At 40.7% G+C, this 21,037-nt stretch overlaps 1 protein-coding gene across 2 annotated transcripts in view; it reads right to left on the reverse strand.

Moving 5' to 3' along the window:
* The window catches only part of PLS3 (plastin 3), an 84,283-nt gene extending 76,222 nt beyond the window's left edge, over positions 1–8,061 (reverse strand). For both annotated transcript variants that reach the window (XM_059386336.1, XM_059386340.1), the window contains exon 1: positions 7,962–8,061. The gene's annotated coding sequence lies outside the window, so the exon portion shown is untranslated. The remainder of the gene's footprint in view (positions 1–7,961) is intronic.
* Between the last annotated feature and the right edge of the window lie 12,976 nt (positions 8,062–21,037).

The raw sequence follows: 21,037 nt of genomic DNA on the forward strand, positions 1-21,037 counted from the left end.
GACATATACTTTACCTAAACTAGCTTCAGTTTAGAGTCAAATACCATACACTATATAAAGAGCAGTCTTTTTTTTTTTTTTTTTTTTTTTTTGGGAATACCACTGTTTGAAATCAAGGCCTATTTTTGCTTAAGCCCATGTTTAAATTTCAGAGACTGTCAAAGAACTTCATCTTTAAAAACAAAAACCTTGCAATTTCTCTTCTATTCTTTATCTCAAAGAAATAATCAGAGTTGCAAAATGGTTTTTGCAAGGATATTCACCGAAGCATTATCTATAAGATACGGAAACAATATAAACTTGCAACAACCTAGAATTAGTGAAAGAAGTTATTAAATACCCATTATATGGAATATCATATAGTAATTTAAAAAATTTTCGATTACAAAGGCACCTAGGTGGGTCAGTGGTTAAGTGTCTGCCTTCGGCTCAGGTCATGATCCCGGGGTCCTGGGATCGAGCCCCACATCAGACTCCCTCCTCAGTGGGAAGCCTGCTTCTCCTTCTCCCACTCCCCCTGTTTGTGTTCCCTCTCTTGCTCTCTCTGTGTCAAATAAATAAATTAAATCTTAAAAAAAAATTTGATTACAGGAGCACATGGGTGGCTCAGCTCATTAAGCATCTGACTTCTGCTCAAATTGTGATCTTGGGGTCCTAGGATCCAGCCTCCCCTCCCAGCTCCCTGCTCAGCATGGAGTCTGCTTCTCCTTCTCTCTTTGCCCCTCCCCCAGCTCATGTGCACTCTCTCAAATAAATAAAATCTTTAAAAAAATTTTTGATTACATGAAAACATGTAGTAGTAAGTGAAAAGAATGGAATACAAACTGTATGATTCCAACTTTTAGAATATGTAACTTTTACACTGGAAATAGATAAAAAAATGAGCAGGTGGTACAATTATGAATAATTTTAATTTTCTTCGTTATAAATCCTCTTATATTTTCCTCTAACGTGTTTACAATGATTTTGTATTTTTTAACTCAAAGCGAAGTGGTTAAAAACATTTTAATTGTGTGCTACTTAAGATACTTCTCTAGTAGATTAACTAAATTTTGACCAATATTTTAACTAAATATTGACCATTGTAGAATTTCCCATCATGTTCACTTCTAGAAAACACTATGCAGTCTATAATGGTAATTCTCCCTGACCTGAAATACAAGCTCCCAAATGTCAAAAAGAATGATAAGAAATGACAAAACTGGAAGTACACAAGCTGATTAAGAAATACAGAGAAAAAGCCTACAGATTACATTAGTCTATGAAAGATAATGTATTACTCAGTGTCAACAGCAGAATGTCAATCTGAGTGCAACTCTACGTAATTAGACTATATAATAAATATTCAAAACTATTATACTGACCTCACAAATTTTATTTTATTGAAGAGGAAAACTATATATATTATATAAAAATTACATATCTACAAGCAGCTTAAAAGAATCAGAGTTTGCTTTTCAAAAAAAGCACTACAAGATTACAAAAAATAACTTGCTACTGAATCTTTTAAACCAAAGACAGCAGAAAGAAGAGCTCAGACTTTATAAAAGAAATTGACTTCTATGAGCAAAAGGAACCCACTCTTCAGAACTAGTCACATGATACCAAGTTATTTGAAAAGTTCTTTCTCTCAGATGTTTCTGCTTATTTCAATTCAGCACTATCACTTTACCAATGATATCTTCACAAATACTATCAAATACCATATGACTTCACTCATGTGTGGAATTTAAGAAACAAAACGAACAAAGGAAAAAAGAGAAATGAAAGAGAAGTCTCTTAAATGTGGACAACAAACTGGTGGTCGCCAGAGGAGGGATGGGGGAAACAGGTGAAGGGGATTAAGAGTACATTTATGGGGGCGCCTGGGTGGCTCGGTTGGTTGAGCGTCTGCCTCTGGCTTAAGTCATGATTGCAGGGTCCTAGGATCGAGTCCCTCTCCCTTTGCCCCTCCCCCTGCTTGCACTTTCTCTCTCTCTCTCTGGCAAATAAAAAAAAATAAAATCCTTTAAAAAAAAAGAGTACATTTAATGGTGACGAGCCCTGAATAATGTATAGAAGTATTGAATCACTTTATTGTACAGCTGAAACTAATAGAACACTCTATGTTAACTATACTGGAATTTAATAAATAAGAACATAATTTTAACCAACGAGATAAAAGGCATGGTAACTCAAAGAATGACAGAGTTAATGAACCATCATAGAATTGGCCAGATGACAATAAACACTGGAAATTAATCCAAGGTTAACAGTTTTAAGGGTGGGAGTTGAAAAGGACCCCTCTGGCAGCCAGCTATCCAATAGGCTTCTCAAATGCAGATCTACATTAACTTTTCATCTTTTCTGTGTTAATGAGGGCATACCAGTTAAATATACAGATTATCTCCTCCATTAGGAGCTTTTCCAAACCCGCACTTCTTTAAAGGGCAATTATAAGGAGAAGCACTTGCTTTTTGGGAGTTTTACACAAGACCTCCCAATATGGGCAGACACAAAACTAAGAATGAAGTAGAATAAGCCAACGGATTCTGTAAGATTACCAACAAACACTAAAATACTGCTCAGTAGTTACTTCAGGAGGAGGGGAAAAAAAAACAAAACCCATCACAGGAATGGCTTTCACAGGCTATCTGGCACAACATTTGAGGGGGAAAAAAATTATAAGCAAGCATTACATATAGGTTTTTATTCTTGTTATCAGCCAGAAATAGATTATGCCTGGCTTTATTTCTCCTTTGCTTGTAAACGTGGATAGCTGGAGAGTCTCTACAGGCGAGTACAAATGGGGGCGAGATTTAAGTGATGAGGACTGTGCCATTTCTGCAAGCTCCTGTTAAAGTTTTAGTGTGTCAATGACAGACTACGACAGTACTTTGAGTTTATATAGCACCTGTCTGCTAAGAGCCAAGGCTCACTTATCCTTTCAGCATGGCTGTGACATATACAGATTGGAAACAGATGGCTTGATAAAGCAAAATCCAAACACGGACACAGGAGAGCTTGTGTGATTTACCGATGATGGCCTATATGCCCAAACTGCAGAGGACGCCAAGCCCTCGGATTCCACATTTGATGCCTTTTCCAATAAACGACACTCCCTCCTTATCCTCAAACAACATCTAGACCGTTAAGAAAAATTAAGCTTTCTTGTAACACAAAATCGGTAGGTTTAATGCACCAAAGTCCTCGCTAAGGAGTGATGTTCATGGTGCCTCTATATTTTAAAGAACTAACATGAGTCATGGAATAGGCCACTGGTGATCGTCTTCCTGCACGGCTACCAATTTGCTAACAAAGTAGTTAGCTTGGTTCTACACAGGTGCATTAAAATTTGAAAAAATCAACTAATATTAACTGAAATAAGCCAGACTATGACTACTGGGGGAAACAAAAATCCCGGCAAACCAAAAACCCTGAGCCATGCTCTCACTTGTACGAATGACAAGATGCATAATGTACTCGATGTTAATTATCAGTATAATAATTTTAAGTGACTTTCTCTAGGTCGAACTATAAGGCAGTAGCATAGCCTTGTCTAAAACTTATTTCTTCTGAAAGCAAGGCCAATATGGTTTTCCCTTAGTATTTCAACTTTCACTTAAAAGAATGTATTTTCATCCCTAAAACATTTTATACTAACATTTGTCTTTCAAGTGCCAAGATTAAGGCAAATTAGATATTACTAAACATATTGAATTTGACAGTGCCTTACCTTCATAACTACAGTGAGTTGGCCCCCAAAATTAGGATCTTCTGAGACTGACATTTCATGATTAGACAGTATTTTATATTTCTAAGCCATAACTGTAACCAAAGTTGTACCATAACTAAAAACAGCCAGTCCCAACCATTGGTATCTAAAACAGCTTCCAGGGAGTTCCTGGGTGGTTCAGTTGGTCTGCCTTCAGCTCAGTTCATGATCCTGGGGGCCTGGGAATGAGCCCCAGAGCCCCACCTTGGGCTCCCTGCTCAGTGGGGAGTCCCTCTGCCCCTCCACCCACTTGTTCTCCCTCAATCAAATAAATAAATAAAATCTTAAAAAAAAAAAAAAGAACTTCCAACCGTGTAATGTATCTAAAAAGCTTCTGAAACCTCCCAACACACTAAACGAACATATATATACATATATATGTATATATATGTATATATATGTATATATATGGTAGATCACTCTCTAGAGAAATTACATGGACTCAAACCACGATCTAGTTGTTTTTGTTCAAACTGTGTTTTATTAGTTTCACAGCTCAAATTCTTCCCTCTCTGCATTACTTTTAACCAACAGAAAAATTATCACTGAGCAAATATGAAATGATTTTAAAAACAGACACCGGAGTTGTCATGTACCGATAGACACTTAGTTTCAGTTTTATGCCAGCTACTTTTGGAATCTGTGCTGAACAGCAAGAAGAGTTTAGCATTCACATGGTGCCTAGATGGTGCTCGCGATACACAACAGCAGATTCCGGAGTTGATCATATGTGGTAAGACTATCACGTCAGTCTATTTCTTGGAAAGGCAAGCAGAAATGATGTCTAAAACAGAACATGGAATAATGGAAAGTGGACTTTCTTCCTTTTTTGCCTTGTCAGTTTCACCAGAAAGAATCACTTTAGTTCTCAGGCAACATGGCCAAGCTACCCCTTCTTTTCAGCAACAGTCATGTGGTTTGCATAGGAGCAAAATTTCATTTGGTTTCTGATAGTGCCTTGGATACTGACATTCTGCCAGTATAAATAGTCAAGTCTAATGTGCATGTAACCATTTGTAGAAGAGATGTAATCTCAACCAAAATATTACTCACCAGTTATAATTAATCCTTCTACCCCAAATGTCATAAGCCCAGACATTTTTAGCAATGCAATCTAAATGATGGCATCAGACTGGAGACCCTGGACTTCAGTGTTGATTGTCTGTACTACGTCAAGGCAGAGCATAATTTGCTTGGCTCCCCACCCCGGGTAAAGAGAGAGGTTGATAAATTGCTAGATCTAACAGTAGAGATTAAGAATTAGACTCACAACCCCCTAATCTTAATAAAAACCCGAGTTCATTAAATGATACCCCCCCATTAATTCAGTAACAAAGTCAGTGGTTTTAAATGAGTGGACATTGGAAGACAAGAAAATGTTCCACAGACTAAGAGCTTAGTGATGATCCTGTTTTGACATGAGTTAATAATATTTCAAGAAGAGCTTATCTCCCTTCCACTTTAACCTCATTTGATAGTTAGCTGTATTCTCTCTTGAGGTTACAATATGTATTAGGAGTTCAATCTAAAATTCTATGATCACCTCACTTCCACTAGGGGGTTCTATTTACCAGTGTAGTTAATCTCAATAACTCAGGTGCTGCTTAATTCCACTTTGAGCAAATCTGTGCCACAAGGCTAGCCTTGAGGTCAGAACGCTATGCTTTCAAGGAGTTCTAGTACTTAGGCTCAGAAACCCCAGCCCAGCACAAAAATGGAGTGCTCAAGTCATTCCGAAGCTGCGGCAGTAGACGGAGGGTTTGTTTTGTTTTGTTTTGCTTAATGCATACAAACCCAACATCTCTTCAATGTTCTCCATTTCATTTATAGCTGCCCTAGTTTCAAGGCTGAATATGTATCAACTGCATCCATTTTTGTAAATAAGTAAAGCTTTTAAACTTCTGACCTCAGAGACTCCTCTGCCCATTTCTATACTCTGCAAAATATAATCTGAATACCAGAACTGCCACCTTTTTCCAACAGCAATCTTAACTTGGGCCACATGGGCCGGTCCTGGTCATCACCAGAGCTGTTTCGGGGGGTCTCTCGTTATTCATCGAGATATTGACAGGCAAAACCCAACCAGTTCGATTGGTCAGATTTAGAATCCACTGTTCTTGTGCCTCATTTCTGATCCAATTAATTGCAAACCACAAATAACCGGTGGTTAATTTTAGTCAAGAAATGATCCACCACCTTCAAGTAGATGCCTAATAAAGAGAACAGTTCAGTTAGAATATAGGCCAGAACCAGGAATATGGGTAAATCCTAATTTTTTTTTTAACACTATCTCACGGACTATGGCTTCAAAACTATCATCTAGGGATGAAGTGTGTGTGAATTAAAGGTCGATTTTCTCAGAAAATAGTAAGATATTTCTTAAATTCAGGAAAGCCACCAGGGAGATATATGTCTGGCACAAACAGATTTCAAGCCCTTATTTTAAAAACAGCTCCCGTTTTTGTTTTTTTTTTTTTTTTTATAAAATCAGAGCACCAAATTCCCTTTCTGTTACCTTTCTACAAGTCCAAGTAGAATTCCCTGGAGTAGAGGCTAGTTCACACTCTCCCTCTCCTTTTCTTTTTCTTTCTTTCTTTTCTTTTCTTTCTTTTTTTTTTTTTTTTTTTTATTGTGGTAGTTTTTTGAAAATGGGCTTCAGCCATTACATTCCAGTTTTCAAGGCAAAAGAAGTCATGTGACCATTACCCTAGGGGCATCAGAGACTTGGGGCACGTGATGCCAATCAGCAAGTGTGGGACTTAGGCCACTTCGCTGGAATTCACTGGAAACCACATCTCCAGGATCCAGTTGAGGCTCCCAAACACATTGTGACATCATTAAAGTGGCCCGAGTGCTTACTTCTCAGGAGCTTGCCGTTTCTCTTTACGTTTTCTACCTGCTGTGGGGCTAGCCCGGCTCTCTTCCCCATCCCACCCCTTCCCTCCTAACAGGTCGGGCACCCCCAGCATCCCCTCCATCGGATCCTAAATGGCGAGGCTCTCCAAGAGTTAGTTCTAAGCCCAACCTGCACCCCTGGGGATGGTGTGCAGATCCGGCGGGGAGCAAGAAGCCGCGGCGAGCGCGTCGGGCAAATGTCAGATAGCATTAACCCCACTCCACCTCCCAAGCCTGGGATCCTCTGCAGTCCTGGAGCCGGGCCGGTGGAGCCGCCTGCGCGCTACCAGCAGTAGCGGCGACGGCGGCAACTTTGGGACTGGAAGGAAGCCAGGGCGGGGGTGGTCAGCGTCCCCCCGCCTCTTATTGGAGCGCTTAAGTACTGCGGGTGGAGGAAAGTAAACAGCGGCAAGTGCAGCTGGGGGGCGGGGGCAGGAGAGATCACCCCCCTCCCACCGCCCCTGCCGCCCTGGTACCCGGGAGCCCCGAGAGGTTCCGGGCTGCCACGGCCCCGACCGCGCGCTCGGAGCTGCAGAGCCAGAGGAGCCGAGCAGGGAGTGGACAGAGGGGTCCAGGGATATGGGGAACCGAGAGGTTCTGCCCCAGTGGCCCGGAGATGTTGTGCTACTGAAAGGGAAAAAAGTGCTTACTCATAGGGAGACGCGGTGCAATCGCTGCGCTCTCGCTAATGGCCAGGGAAGCAAGCGGGAGGCCGGCAGCCGGAGCCCGCCCGGCTCCTTCCCTGGGCCAAGGCAGCGGCTCAGAGCCCCGGAACTGGCGTGTGCCCGAGAGGTCACCCGAGGCGGGCGAGCGGGGGCCGGAGGCGTCGCAGGCTGCCGGCTCCGGGATTTCCTGAGTCCGGGGCGGGAGAGGGCGGGGGGCTGAGGGGAGGGTAGCAGTAGCTGGGGAAGGACGACACAGGGAAGTTAGGCGCTCGGTTTCCACTCCGGGGCCGCCGCCACGAAAGGGGAGAAGGACAAGGGTTGGCGTCAAGGACTGCAGCCTCAGGTAAGCAACAAGTTACGAGCAACTAGCGAGAAAGCACCATCCCGGTGGTTAAGAGCAGAAAACGTGTTTGCGGCGGGTGGTCGTGGGGACACTGTCAATCCCACCCATCCTGGATGCCAACGACCCGCTTTAGCGCCGAAGGTGCCAGGACCGAAATTTCTGCAGCCCCCTCTCCGCTCCGCGTCCCCCGGCGCGGGGCACGTTCCGGCTGAGGTTCCCGGAGATGCTCTCCGCTGGACCCACGCCTGCCCACGCCCCAGGAATCCGCTCCCGTCGTGCCCTGGCGTGCCCACAAAGCACTTACATAAAGTCGCAGAGTCCCGGATCTGGCCCGACAGCCTCCGACCGACGCACCCAGACAACTTCTGCCTCTTGGAATCTTTGCGGCAGTGGTTCTAAAGCCAGCGCTCCCTCCCTCCCGCCTGCCCCCTCCGCCCCTCGGCCGCCGCCATTGGCTCGGGTGGTGCTCACAGTCGGCCTGGGAACCTGGAAGGGGATTGGGCCGCGAGCCTGTCACATCAACTGGGTGGGGAGCCCGGAGAGGAATCGACAGGCACCCTGGAGGGATGGGGGCTCTAACTCTGCCTCAGGGAGCGGAGAGCCGTCCCTCGCGCCTGCTTCTCCCTCTCCCTGGCTAAAAAGTACGAGATTAGAAGTCCACGGTGCCTGGCTCAGAATCATACGCAATAATAAAACAAAATAAAGTGGAATAAATGGAAAGGTAGGAATGTTGGGAATGGGCGTTTGAAAGTCACCAAGCCCCTATTTAAATCCGAGGGTACAGTTTCTCCCCGGAATGGTAAAGAGAGTCTCGGCCAAGAAGGACCATTTACTAGCAGTTTCGTCTGCGTGGATCAGCCCAGGTGTGAAACCTTAGCAATTTTCCCTTTTCCCTTCGGAGGTCTAGGGAGCAGAATATGGGCAGGACGGGGCTCTCGGGTCTTTGGCTTGGTGCCAAGTGAATTGTTGGCCAAAATCACCTGTCGGTTAGGGTTGTCCATGCGGAAAACGGTGAGAGGTCGAGGTGGGAAGGAATGGTGGGAGTAACGTCGTTCCCTTCGTTGGGAAATGGATGTCAATTCTCATCAATCTCCTTCCACCAGAGAAAACTTGGAGACATGCTCCTGCTTCCCAGAATACCTTTTCTGTTCCCCAGAGTCCCTTTTCTTCTTTACCCATGAGATTGCCTCCATCCATATCATAGCTAGCTTCTTGCGTCAATACACGGGGAGGTTTCCCCTGCATATCTGCATTCCAATCCTTTGGCTCACTCCAGGTCAGCTCGGAGGACCAGAGTTGGAGGGATTCTCCAGGGTCAGGACAAGTGATTGGCTTGTGGGACAGCTGTCCAAGAGAAAGTCTAAGCCCTTTCCCTTTCCAGTCGTAACTATTTGGTTCAAGAAATGCGTACTTGGATTTTTTTTTTTTTTTTACAAATTTAAAATTGGTTCAAATATATACCATTTCCCACGCATTTTGGGAAAAATGCTAAATTAAGAGTGACCTGAAAAATTGAATGCTCTTGTAAAGAAACCCCCACTTGATCTGCTATTATGAACTTCCCTAAAGAAATTAACCTGTAGTGAGTACCGGGACTTAAATGGGAAGGCCTTGAGGAGTCCATAGACTACCTAAAAGCTAGATAAGCGGAGAAGGATTTGGCACTGGCAAAAAAGCCTCGTTAAATATTTATTAATGATTAACCAACCAGAAGGACTTATGAAAGGCACAGGAAGGTGAAAAAGAAACGAGAGGACAACAGTGCTTTCAGAAACATTACATTTCTGTTACGAGAGATTTCATACCAGGTCAGGTTGGGGTCGCCGCAAAAATACATATTTCAACATGTTGCTGTTAGCCTGACCCACACACATTGACAATAGGCTCCAGAATGAGATTCTGACTTCCAATAATTGTCCGGAGGTTTGCTATGGTTTCTGGAATTCTTTGCACAGAATTTCTAGACACAGTAAATATGGTACTTTTTTTTTTTTTTTTTAGAAAAGATTTTATTTATTTATTTGACAGACATAACACAAGTAGGCAGAGAGGCGGGGCTGAATCCTAGGATCCTGAGATCTTGACCTGAGCCAGAGGCCAACGCTTAACTGACTGAGCCACCCAGGTGCCCTTGGTGCTCCTTACTTTTGTCTGTGAAAACCTCCACCTGCTTTTAGACTTAGACTTAGCAATTTCCTGAAGGAACTCAGGAAGCATCGTTTTCGAGGATGGATATATTTGCCTCATTTACTTAATTTTCTACTTTAGTTTATTTTTCAAGTTTTGGAATTTAGAGTGACTCAAAATATTAAGAGTCCTATGCATATCCTCTTTTTGCTTTCTTGTTTCTCAACCAGAGAAACTTCCGTTGAAACGTTAATAAAAGTCTTTGTTCACCACTAATGCTGCAGATGTCAGACTTCAGCCAAGAGTTTGTTGCCGAGAAACATCACTTTAATGGCAGTGCAGTGGTCTATAGTCTGAAAGCTTCAGGGTGTCCAAGCGGGGCCCTACTCATGATCTCAAGAGAAAAAAAGGTGCCTTAAACACGGAAGCACCTCTTTGGATGCTAGTTGAGATTTCTAGGTAACAAGTTCAGCAGTATAATCCAGGTCAAACTGCATTTTTTTTTTTAAAGATTTTATCTGTTTATTTGACAGACAGAGCCAGAGAGCACTAGTGGAAGATGACAGAGGGAGAAGAAGAAGCAGGCTCCCTGCTCCTTGGTGAGGGACTTGATCCCCGGACTCCAGGATCATGACCTGGGGGAAGGCAGACGCTGAGCCACCTGGGCATCTGGGTAGAATTGCATTTTCATGAATATTATTAAAATAGGCATTTTGGTGTAACTAAGCTACCTTTGTGTTGCCCCAAATCTGAAAGATGTCTTCAAAGATTAGCGTTTTCTCTAAGAAAGTAGCCTCAGACTGGAAGATTTATTCAAACTGCATTTCTTTCTGATCTTGCACATCATCAATTTAACTCCCACAGGATCATTCATAGACAAACCTTGAATTGGTCATTTTTCTATCTTTGTAAAAAAAATTTGGGGGCAGACGACCTCTAGCATCCTTTCTAGCTCCTTCTAGTCAGGACAGAGGCCCTAATTCATCTCAGAACACCTTGCACAACAGCCTGGCCTGTAGCAGTTCAGTAAATGTTTATTGAACTAATGGTAATTTTATGGTTCTATTCTTGTAAAACAAAAAACAAAACAAAAAGTGTATAAATATAAATATATATATGTATATATACATATATACATATATATATATATGTCTCTCGCAGATTCTGTGAATCAACAGCCTGTAAGTTTTCACCCTTTCCTTCCATCTCCAATTTTTAATTCCACAGGCCTTTAAAATAAATAGCTTCAAATCAATATCACAAAATTTTGAAAACTGTTTCTTTTTTCCTGTATTTTTTTCGACATCAGACGAGGCTCTGGTCTCACTCTTAGGTTTTATCTCTGTCCAATGTATCTTTCCTCCTTTCCACAAGCATACCTTCCTTTTCTTTGCTCTGCTTTCTGTATATCTTCCCAACGCTCTCACCAGTCCAGTTCACAATTTATTATTTGCACATATTCTGGGGTTTTTTCCCTGACAATTTCTTAGGGTAAATTCTCTGTTTCCCCTTTACCCATTTTTTTAAGCCTTCTTTCTATAGCCCATTAAAAGGTGATTTTGCTACACGAACATTATATGATAGAAGAAATCAAGAATCTCGATCAGTTCAATACATTTCTTCTGATTCATTATTGTTTTCTCACTGTCTAAATGTGTAATTGTGTACCAATCTATTTTAATTAATTTATTCTTGATTTAGCTGTTCATTTCCAGGAACCAATATATTTTGATTTCATCTTATGTTTTAGTATGATAATTCAATTCCATGTTATGATATTTTAGGTTCTTGGATTGATCCTTGATTCCTCTTTTTATTCAACATGTTGTATCTGGTTAAAAATACAGCTTATATAAAAAAAGAAAAAATATATAGCTTATATGATAATATCCATAGTGAATAGTGACATATAATTTCTTTAATAAGTGTGATTTTTAAGATTTCTCTTATCCTTAAATATTAGGCATGGAGGTGGATCTTGGTAGACCTGTAAACTTCTTAAAATTTTTTGACTCAGAATATAATAATTGCAAGTTATTTCCATTGTTTACTAAGTGAAGGTGGTTTTCATGTTTCCAACTCAAAACCCATGAATGTTAATTCCTTGAATAGGCATTTTCAAATATTTCTCAAGTCTCAGCAGTTCCTATCAATTATCAATCTGAATGTCTGTTGAAACCTTCCAATTTTCTTCTAAGCACATTTTCATAAAGAAATTATTGTGACATGTCCAAGAGTGTTTATACATTTTCACTTGTTAAAAAGAAGAACAAAAGACCAAAAAAGTCAAATGGAATGTCTTTACTAGGATTAGGATATATTTGATCAACTTTAACCTTCTATTATGTAGACCCAATAACGGTCACTATCCATCCTTGGAAATGCTCAGAATTAAACTGTTACCTTCAGGTTTCCTGTCAAATATATCATTAATGGACAATATTCTTTTAAATGCCTATTATGTTCTTGGCATTGAATTAAATTTTATGGGGCGTCCGGGTGATGCAGTTGGTTAAGCATCTGACTCTTGTTTTTCGCTCAGGTCATGATCTCAGGGTCCTGGGATCCCCAGCCTCACTTTGGACTCCACACTCAGTGCAGAGTCTGCTTAAGTTTCTCTCTCCCCTGCCCCTCTCCGCTCAATTAAAAATTATAAGCAACACAGAAAAAGTCAATTAAATATTATAAGCAACACAGAAAAAGTATGGTCCAACACACCTGGAATTAATAGTCAAAGAAATCAATAGCAAAACCAATGTAGATGAAATACTGAGACAATAATGCAAGATAGAATATACAAGCGATGCTGTAGGAATTCTGGAGAAAATGGGAATGATTAGGCCGAAACAGTCCGAAAGGCATCTTTGGTGCAATGGGACTAGAGTTTGGTTTTAAAAGATGCATAAGACTTGATAAGTCTAAGTGGAAATGAAAGGCATTCCACTTCTAGGAGAAATGCAAAAGGACAGCTTTGGGTGAGTTTCTGGGATTGGGCTTCCTTTATAGGTTTCCACTTCGCCATCTGCAAAACAAAAGCTTTGAATTTGCCTGTTTTAAAGGTGATAACATCAGTTAAATCAGGAAAGTCAGTTAAATCAGGAAAAAGGGTGGCTTGACATCTCATCTATTTAATCCACTTCAAAGATAAAATATTTGTTATATTTCCTTTAGAGACAGACTTCTGAATCTTGTTTTATAATGATCAAAATTGCAAATTACAGAAGATCTTGCCTTTTTTAAAAAAAAGGATTTTATTTACTCATTTGACAGAGATCACAAGTAGGCAGAGAGGCAGGCAAAGACAAAGGAAGGAAATCAGACCCCCTGCTGAGCAGAGAGCCTGATGCGGGGCTTGATTCCAGGACCCTGAGAGCATGACCTGAGCCAAAGGCAGAGGCTTTAACCCACTGAAATCATGACCTGAGCCAAAGGCAGAAGCTTTAACCCACTGAGCCACCCAGGCATCCCAGATCTTGACTTTGGTTACAGCAATTTTGACAGTCGTTTTAGATAATGCCCTGTTCGTCCCTCCTGTGAAGTTTACATAACTAATTAGCACATGTCACAGTTTAGTTCTGGAGGAAAAATGAACATGCCTGTAAATTACGGGGCAGGGTAGGTGGGTACACTAGCTCCTGTACATATCTTGACTTCATTATTTTGCGTCTCTGGGTTATAAGAGCATTCTTTTGGATGAAATATTCAACTTAACCCTGCATCAGAACATAATTTCAAATACTGAAGGTTTTCCTATGAGAAGGGTCTGTTAAAGATATACTGCAGACTTTCAGAATAAGTTGTAGAGCATATTTCAAAATTCATCTCAATAGATTTCCAAACCACTAATCGGGATCCTCAAGAAACAGTCCTGTCTAGCCTATTATGTTTGGTTGTTTGATTCTCAACTGTTAGACTAGATTTTGGTGAATTTAGGAGTGTCTCTGTGTGTGAGTGCGTGTGTACATTTGTTTGTGTGGTTGTGTGTCTGTGTGTGTGAATGTGAGAGAGAGAATATAATCAGATTTTAAAATGCTATAAATAGGGGCGCCTGGGTGGCTCAGTGGGTTAAAGCCTCGGTGGCCTTCGGCTCAGGTCAAGATGGAGCCCACATCAGGCTCTCTGCTCAGTGGGGAGCCTGCTTCCTCCTCTCTCTCTGCTGCCTCTCTGCCTACTTGTGATCTCTGTCTGTCAAATAAATAAATAAAATCTTTTTTAAAAAATGCTATAAATATTTGAGTCTGTGTCTACTAAGTATGCAAAATGTGACTTTGAGAAGAGATTGACAGTGTTGCAAGATGGATGAACTTTGAGAACATGGTAAATGAAAGAATCCAGTTACAAAAGACCACATACTTATGTGATTCCATTTATATGAAATGTACAAGAAGGGAACATTCATAGAGATATCCATGGAGGAAAATGGGGGAGTTACTGCTAATGGGGTTCCTTCTTGCGTTCATGAAAATGTTCTAAAATAGATTGTGATAATGGTTGTACAACTCTGTAAATAACACTAAAAACCATTGATCTGTACTATTTAAGCAGGAGAATTGAATGGTACTGGAATTACATCTCAGTAAAGCTAGTGTTAAAAAAGAAATTGACACAATTAAGCTGCTTCAACACAGGAAAACCATATTAACGAGGATATGATGTGTGAGAGCAAAAAACACTGTTATATAGATCCGTATTGCAAGAGACAAGCTACACTCATAAATCAAAAGTATTTTGGAATATAAAGGATTTGATGTCCTGGTCAAGTGTGAGCTCTTGTTTGCCACTGTCATTGAAAGAAGGACAAAGTGCTTCGATGTACCACAAAAGAGATTTCAATGTTGCAAACACATTTTAAGCCAACCAAATAAGCCAGAGTCAGAACTCAGACAGTGAAAGATGATGTATTTCTTTTGATATTTTTAGAAAAGTTTAATTATGTGACTCTATTGGTTTAAAGATTTAAATTGTGCCAAGATTTTCATAACAAATTGCAGTTAGAAGATCTGGTCTAAATAACCAAGAGGTTCCTTAGAAAGTGTCACAGAACTTTCATTTTGAATCAGCAAACATCTATGATGATTCAGAATCAAGAATGCATTCACTGTTTGTTTCTTCATAAATGCCATAGGATCACCTGGACAAGGGTGTAAACGGAATATCAAGTTGTCCATTCAGAGAAGCATTCCTGTTCACACACTAGGCAACATTATAGGAAAATATATCTCATTTAGGGGAATGGAATGGGAATGGAATTAGGTCTATAATTAACTAAACTTAACTACGCTTTTAAAAAAGTTTGAAATATGTGGGGGTCCTCCGGAAAGGACATCATGTGAAATGAGATCAAACTCTTAAGGAACATTGTAGCTCAAGTATCAACAAACATTCATTATCTATAAAGGACCAGATAGTAAATACTTCTGGCATACAGTTCCTACAGTCTTTGTTGGAGCTACTGGATTCTGCTGTTGTAGCAGAAAAAGAACCACAACCAGTAAATAAATGGGCATGCTGGTGTGCCAATAAAACTTTATTTCAGTAGATTGGGCTGGTTTGCCAGTAGACCTCTGTCTGGGTTTCTGTGTTTCCTCCAATATGGATTTGGCATCTGTATGAATTTGTGTTCTTAAAGGGATATTTAAGTAAGAGTTAATTCAAGGGATATTTAAGTAAGAGTTAAGTAAGAGTTAATTCTCAAAGGGATATTTAAGTAAGAGTTAATTCACCCCACCTGGGTGGCTTAGTTGGTTGAACTTCTGACTCTTGATTTCCACTCAGATCATGATCTCAGGGTCATGGGATCAAGTCCTGTGTCCAGCTCTACGCTCAGTGTGGAGTCTGCTTGTCCCTTTCCCTCTACTCCTCCTGCTCATTCTCTCCCTCTCTCTCAAATAAGTAAATGAATAAAATCTTAAGAAAAAAAAAAAGAAGAGTTGGTTGGCAACTGGACATAGGAAATGTTTAGAAATTAGCACCCGTCCCTCATTACAATCTTAGGTCTTCACAATCTTTAATCCCAAGCAATAAGCAGGTGGTTATATTCTACTCATTTCTTTTTCAGCTTTCAAATTTTAATATAATCATAATGACAAAATTGTACCAAGGGGGAAAAAAAGGACAAATCTACAGTGATCCCTTATTGAGCTCTTCAATGTGGCGGGACTTGCACTCAGAACTTGATGTATATTTCCTCATTTCACACTAGTAACTATTCCACCAATGGACATACTATTATCCCCATTTTCAGATGAGAAAGCTAAGGCTTACGGAGTAAGTAAACTTCTACACAAGGTCATTTGGCTTGTAATACAGGAGCGGAGTGGGGTACAGGAGCGGGGAAGAGAGAATTACAGGCAATGTTCGCTACTTTATCCCAAGAAATAAAGCACAGGAACTGTTCATTAAACATCAGCCCAACTGCCAACCTTGACTCAGCCTCAAGCTACCAGGACACAGGCCCCACTCCTCCCCCCGACCCTGTATTTTCTCAGCATGTCTACTGAAGAATTTGGCCTTCATGATGACAGGCTGTTTGGGAAGCTTTCCCTTCCCCAAAACTTTGTAGTAGCCCGATTGCACCACAGCAGTGATAGGAGCTGCCCCCGTCGTGGTTTTGGCAGCATTTCCCCGTGTCTGCTCCCTGATCAAGGTCCACAGTTTATCAAGGTTGACGGTAGGGCAGAAGCTCCCATTCCTCTTTACGTGGTCTTGATACCTCAGACCAGCTTTGCCAGAGGAGCCTGGGTGATATTTATGGAAGCTGATCCTGGGTGACACTTGCTGCCAACATCCCCCTAGCCTCCTGGGTACTTCCGGAGCTTGACCATGGGGCAGTGGCTGTGGCTCCTGTGGCTCCCCTGGCTCCCCTGGTTCCCGTGGCCACAATGATTCCAGGTCTTCCTGAGTCTGGATGGCATATCCGCAGCCCCGATGAAAGAGCTAGGGTTGCATTTTGAGGATTATAATTTTCTTTCTAAGTAATTTTCTTTCTTTCTTTCTTTAAGTGTGGATTTGCAGATATGTTAGGCATTGCCATAAGTTGTGCCATAGAGCCGACTGGGGTCCCTTCCAGCTGCTAGTTTCCTGGACCAGGGAAGCCAACCAGAGGGTAGAGGCTAAAGTCAAATAGCGTGTGGGGTATAAGTGCGTCACCAGAGCCTTGCACCTTACAGAGCAAAACTAGGGCCAGGACTGACGGAGACCAGGAACTCTGTCAACCGAAAGAAATGCAAAATCCAAGCTTTAAGAACCTCATCTGAGGGGCACCTGGGTGGCTCAGTGGGTTAAGCCTCTGCCTTTGGCTCAGGTCATGATCCCAGAGTCCTGGGATCGAGCCCCGCATCGGGCTCTCTGTTCAGTGGGGAACCTGCTTCCTCCTCTCTCTCTGCCTGCCTCTCTGCCTACTTGTGATCTGTCTGTCAAATAAATAAATAAAAATCTTTAAAAAAAAAAAAACAAAACCTCATGTGAGATGAGCGCTTGACAAGAAGGCCAGGTAAGGTAAAGGAAACCTGACTAGTAACTAAGCAGAGAGCTAATTTGGACTGCGATTTGAGTCTTCTGATTAATTACCCTGATTTTAAGAGGCGTGGAAGGAACTGCATTATTCCTTGGGAAGCTGGAGGGAATTATTTACATCATTAGAAGCAAGTCAGTGTCTGCAAAGAGGTCGTGTGTCAGGTCATTTGGCCACACAATGGAAAGACTTCATCTAGTTTACTGCCTTCGTTCCCTTCTCTTCCCTACCTTACTGTTGACTATACAAAATTCTTTCCCTTCTGTAAACGGACAATGAAGCTCTTTGTCTTCATCAAATCTGTGAATGAGATTGTTTCATTCTTCCCAATTTCTTCTTTCTTTCTTTCTTTCCTTCTTTCTTTTCTTTTCTTCTTCTTCTTTTTTTTTTACCTTGATTGAAGCAGGTACTGCTCATTAAAAGGGCATCATCATTCTGAGTCATTAGAATGTACAGCTTTAGCAGAGCAGAAAACCCCAAAGAGAGAGGTAGAGGTAACAGATTGCAAAAAAAAAAAAAAAATTGGAATTACTTCCTTTCAACCCAGCTATGAATACCAGTCTCTCCGACCTGCCAGCAACATATGATTATGTGTCGGAGCTCCCCAGGTGCACAGAATAGATGTGCAAGACTCGAACCATTTGTTCAAGATGCTTTCTTCTATAAAACTTATCTTGGGATATTTAAAATAGTAATATACATCATTCTTTTTACCAGAAGTGACTCAGAACATTAAGGTCGTTCCTATACTTTATTTTCCATTTTGAATCAAATATAAATTTTTCAAAAGTGAATCAATACTGCCATTAATATTTATATCAACCCAGTTTGTGTGTGTGTGTGTGTGTGTGTGTGTGTGTGTGTGTAGAAAAGAAAATCCTCTGAAAGATGGAACAGCTCAGCCTCCAAAGTGCAGGTCAGAAAATCAGGCTAATTGAGTGCTTATCGGTAGTAGTATCATTTTTCCCAAATGTCTCATAGCATTTTATAAATAATTAGAAATACAATTTCAGCTTCTAAAAAGGAAACTGGTGCATAATTTATAACAATGTTTATGATGTGTGTGAAAACATGAAATGTTATATAAATACAAGAAATATCTAACTATTAGTAGGGTTTTTCCAATTACTTTATCTAAAATGAAAGTGCGGTGCTCGGAGCTAATTTCTCTGTTTTTGGTTATTCCAATTAAAGGGCCTTTAATTATAATGCTTTGGTGCTCCACAAAAGCATATGCTTCTATATAAAATAGAAGCATATGAAATATATGCTTAAACATTTAATGTCTAAAAACGTAAATTCAACATCTTTAACCTCAACACTGGGTGCAATTATTTTCTGTGACCCCTGAGATCGGTCAATACAATTATTGCCCTGAAGGCAAAACAGAAGTCTCGTGAAGTGACTATAGGTTTGCACTACTCAGCAACTCAATCTTTCTTAAAAAAAATTATTTAAAATCAATTAATTAACATGTAGAGTATTATCAGCAACTCAATCTTTGTTGCCAAACATTTTCTTTTATTTTCTAGCACAACTTAACCTATTTTTAGATCGTTTAATGAGATGTAATTTTTTGAGAAACACGTGTCAAGGTATATGCAGATCTTGGCAATGTTTTTTGGGATATGTAAATATGCAACTACATAAACACAATACAGTGGTGATGCAAAGTCAAGGTTATTTGGTACTTCTCTCCATATTTGCTTCAGATAGCTATTCTCTTATCATTGCTTGAGTTCTGGCATATTGTCTGGAAAGTTGAGTGACAAATATTCATGATATTTTAAAGTAATTACAAGTAAAAAATGGTTGCACTGAGAGTCTTTTTTTTTTTTTTTTTCCCCTGAGAGTCAATTTTAATTCCTTCTTGGATTTTCTTCCCTCTTAACATGGTGGGGTCATAAGTTTCTAAAAACTTTAAAAAGTTATTATTGTACCTGTTCCAGGACCTTCTTGGAAAGGCATAAAAAAGGAATGATTTCTCCTTTTCTAAAATCAAACGCAAATGATCAGATATGTAAACCTTAACATGCAAATTAGTGAAACATTCCACAAATTTTCTGCTGCCACTTCCCACCCCCTCCCCACATTCTCTTATATCCTAGCCAAACCAGAAATTTCATCATTTCCCAAATATGCCTGTATACCTATACAATCCAGTTTGAGGGGTGGAATGGAAAACATGTGTGCTTAGGAGAGAGTCAGAACTTGGTTTGAATCTGCCTCTTACTATCTGTATGGCTTCAGAAAAATCACTTAGTCTCCATGTGCCTTATGAAAATTCAGAGAATTTGTACTTCCGCACAATGCTGAATCCGGAGCCGTTCAAGTCCCGCATCAAATGACATGTCTTTGGAGATGATTTCTCCAGCCCCTCCAGGCTGACCAAATGGTTCTAGCTCCACATTTCCATAGCATCTTACACCTACCTCTCAGAACATTGTGTTGCCATTGGTATTTTATTTATTTCCCCAACTATGTTTAGGAAGCTCTTTTTGGGCCATGATTTTACCTTATTGGGCTTTGTGTTTCTATTTTCTGAGTTCCAAGTATATGATAGAACGAATAAATGTTTGTTGAAAAATGAAGAGATTGAGTTGTCTGTCAAAGCTTTTCTAGAATGTAGGATTTGACCATACCTTTTTTTTTTTTTTTTTTTAAGTAATCTCTATACCCAACATGGGGCTCGAACTCATGACCTTGAGATCAAGAGTTGCATGCTCTACCAACTGAGCCAGCCAGGTGCCCCTTGACTATACTTTTTAAATCACATATTTTCCCCACTAGACCTTGAAATCTAAGAGAAGCCCTCTTTCCTTGTATTCATAGCAGTGACACAGTGCCTGAATCAATAAATGTTGAATTAATGTAGGCAAGATCTGTCATTAGGGCTCTTCCTCCTATTTTTTTTTAAGATTTTATTTATTTATTTGACAGAGCAAGAGAGCATAAACAGGGGAGTGACAGAGGGAGAAGCAGGCTCCCCGCTGAGCTGGGAGCCCAGTTATGATTATGGGCTCAATCCCAAAACCCTGGGATCATGACCTGACCACTTAATGGACTGAGCTACCCAGGCGCCCCCCTCCCCTACCTATTCTGTATTTGATTAACTCTCCTCCTCCTACTTTAGGAACTCCTCTCACTACAGGATCCTTACAATATCTGTCTTTCCATGTTGTCAGTTTCTGCTTTCTTTTGCTAGTACCAAAGGATAGGTTTAAATTAGGTAAACTCATCTGTGCTACTGTTTCAATAGCTAACTCCTTGCTCTCTTTCCCAATCAGTGCCTCAGTGCAGCTGTACTGTAAATGTCCTGGCAAATGACGGTGTATCTGGCTTCATCACAGCCTGTTTGGGAGGAGGGGGTGATTTGGAAGCATAGTCCTTAAAATATCTTCCAAATTCCATTGTATATGGTGGCTATCCCGTGTGTTAGTGGCATGTCTAGCCCTGGGCAGAGAGATGTGATAAGTTAGAGATAGTGCACCAACCTGTGAAATATCTTGGTTTTTTTTTTGAACTTGTCCTTTTACATAGAGCATTAATTAGAGAATTAACCTCATCATGTCTAATTGCCCGCTCAATTTTGGGAATGCTCGAGTCATGACCTCCCATGGAACTAGGAGAAAAATTTTAGTTCTACCTCCCTTCCAGATTATCTAATGTGACCCCCAGTTCATTTTGTTTGCCCAGCAACCAAGAAGGGATCATCTTCCGTGCGATTTTCATGTGAAGAA

Source organism: Mustela nigripes, chromosome X (genome assembly GCF_022355385.1).
Source record: "Mustela nigripes isolate SB6536 chromosome X, MUSNIG.SB6536, whole genome shotgun sequence".
NCBI lineage: Eukaryota > Metazoa > Chordata > Mammalia > Carnivora > Mustelidae > Mustela > Mustela nigripes.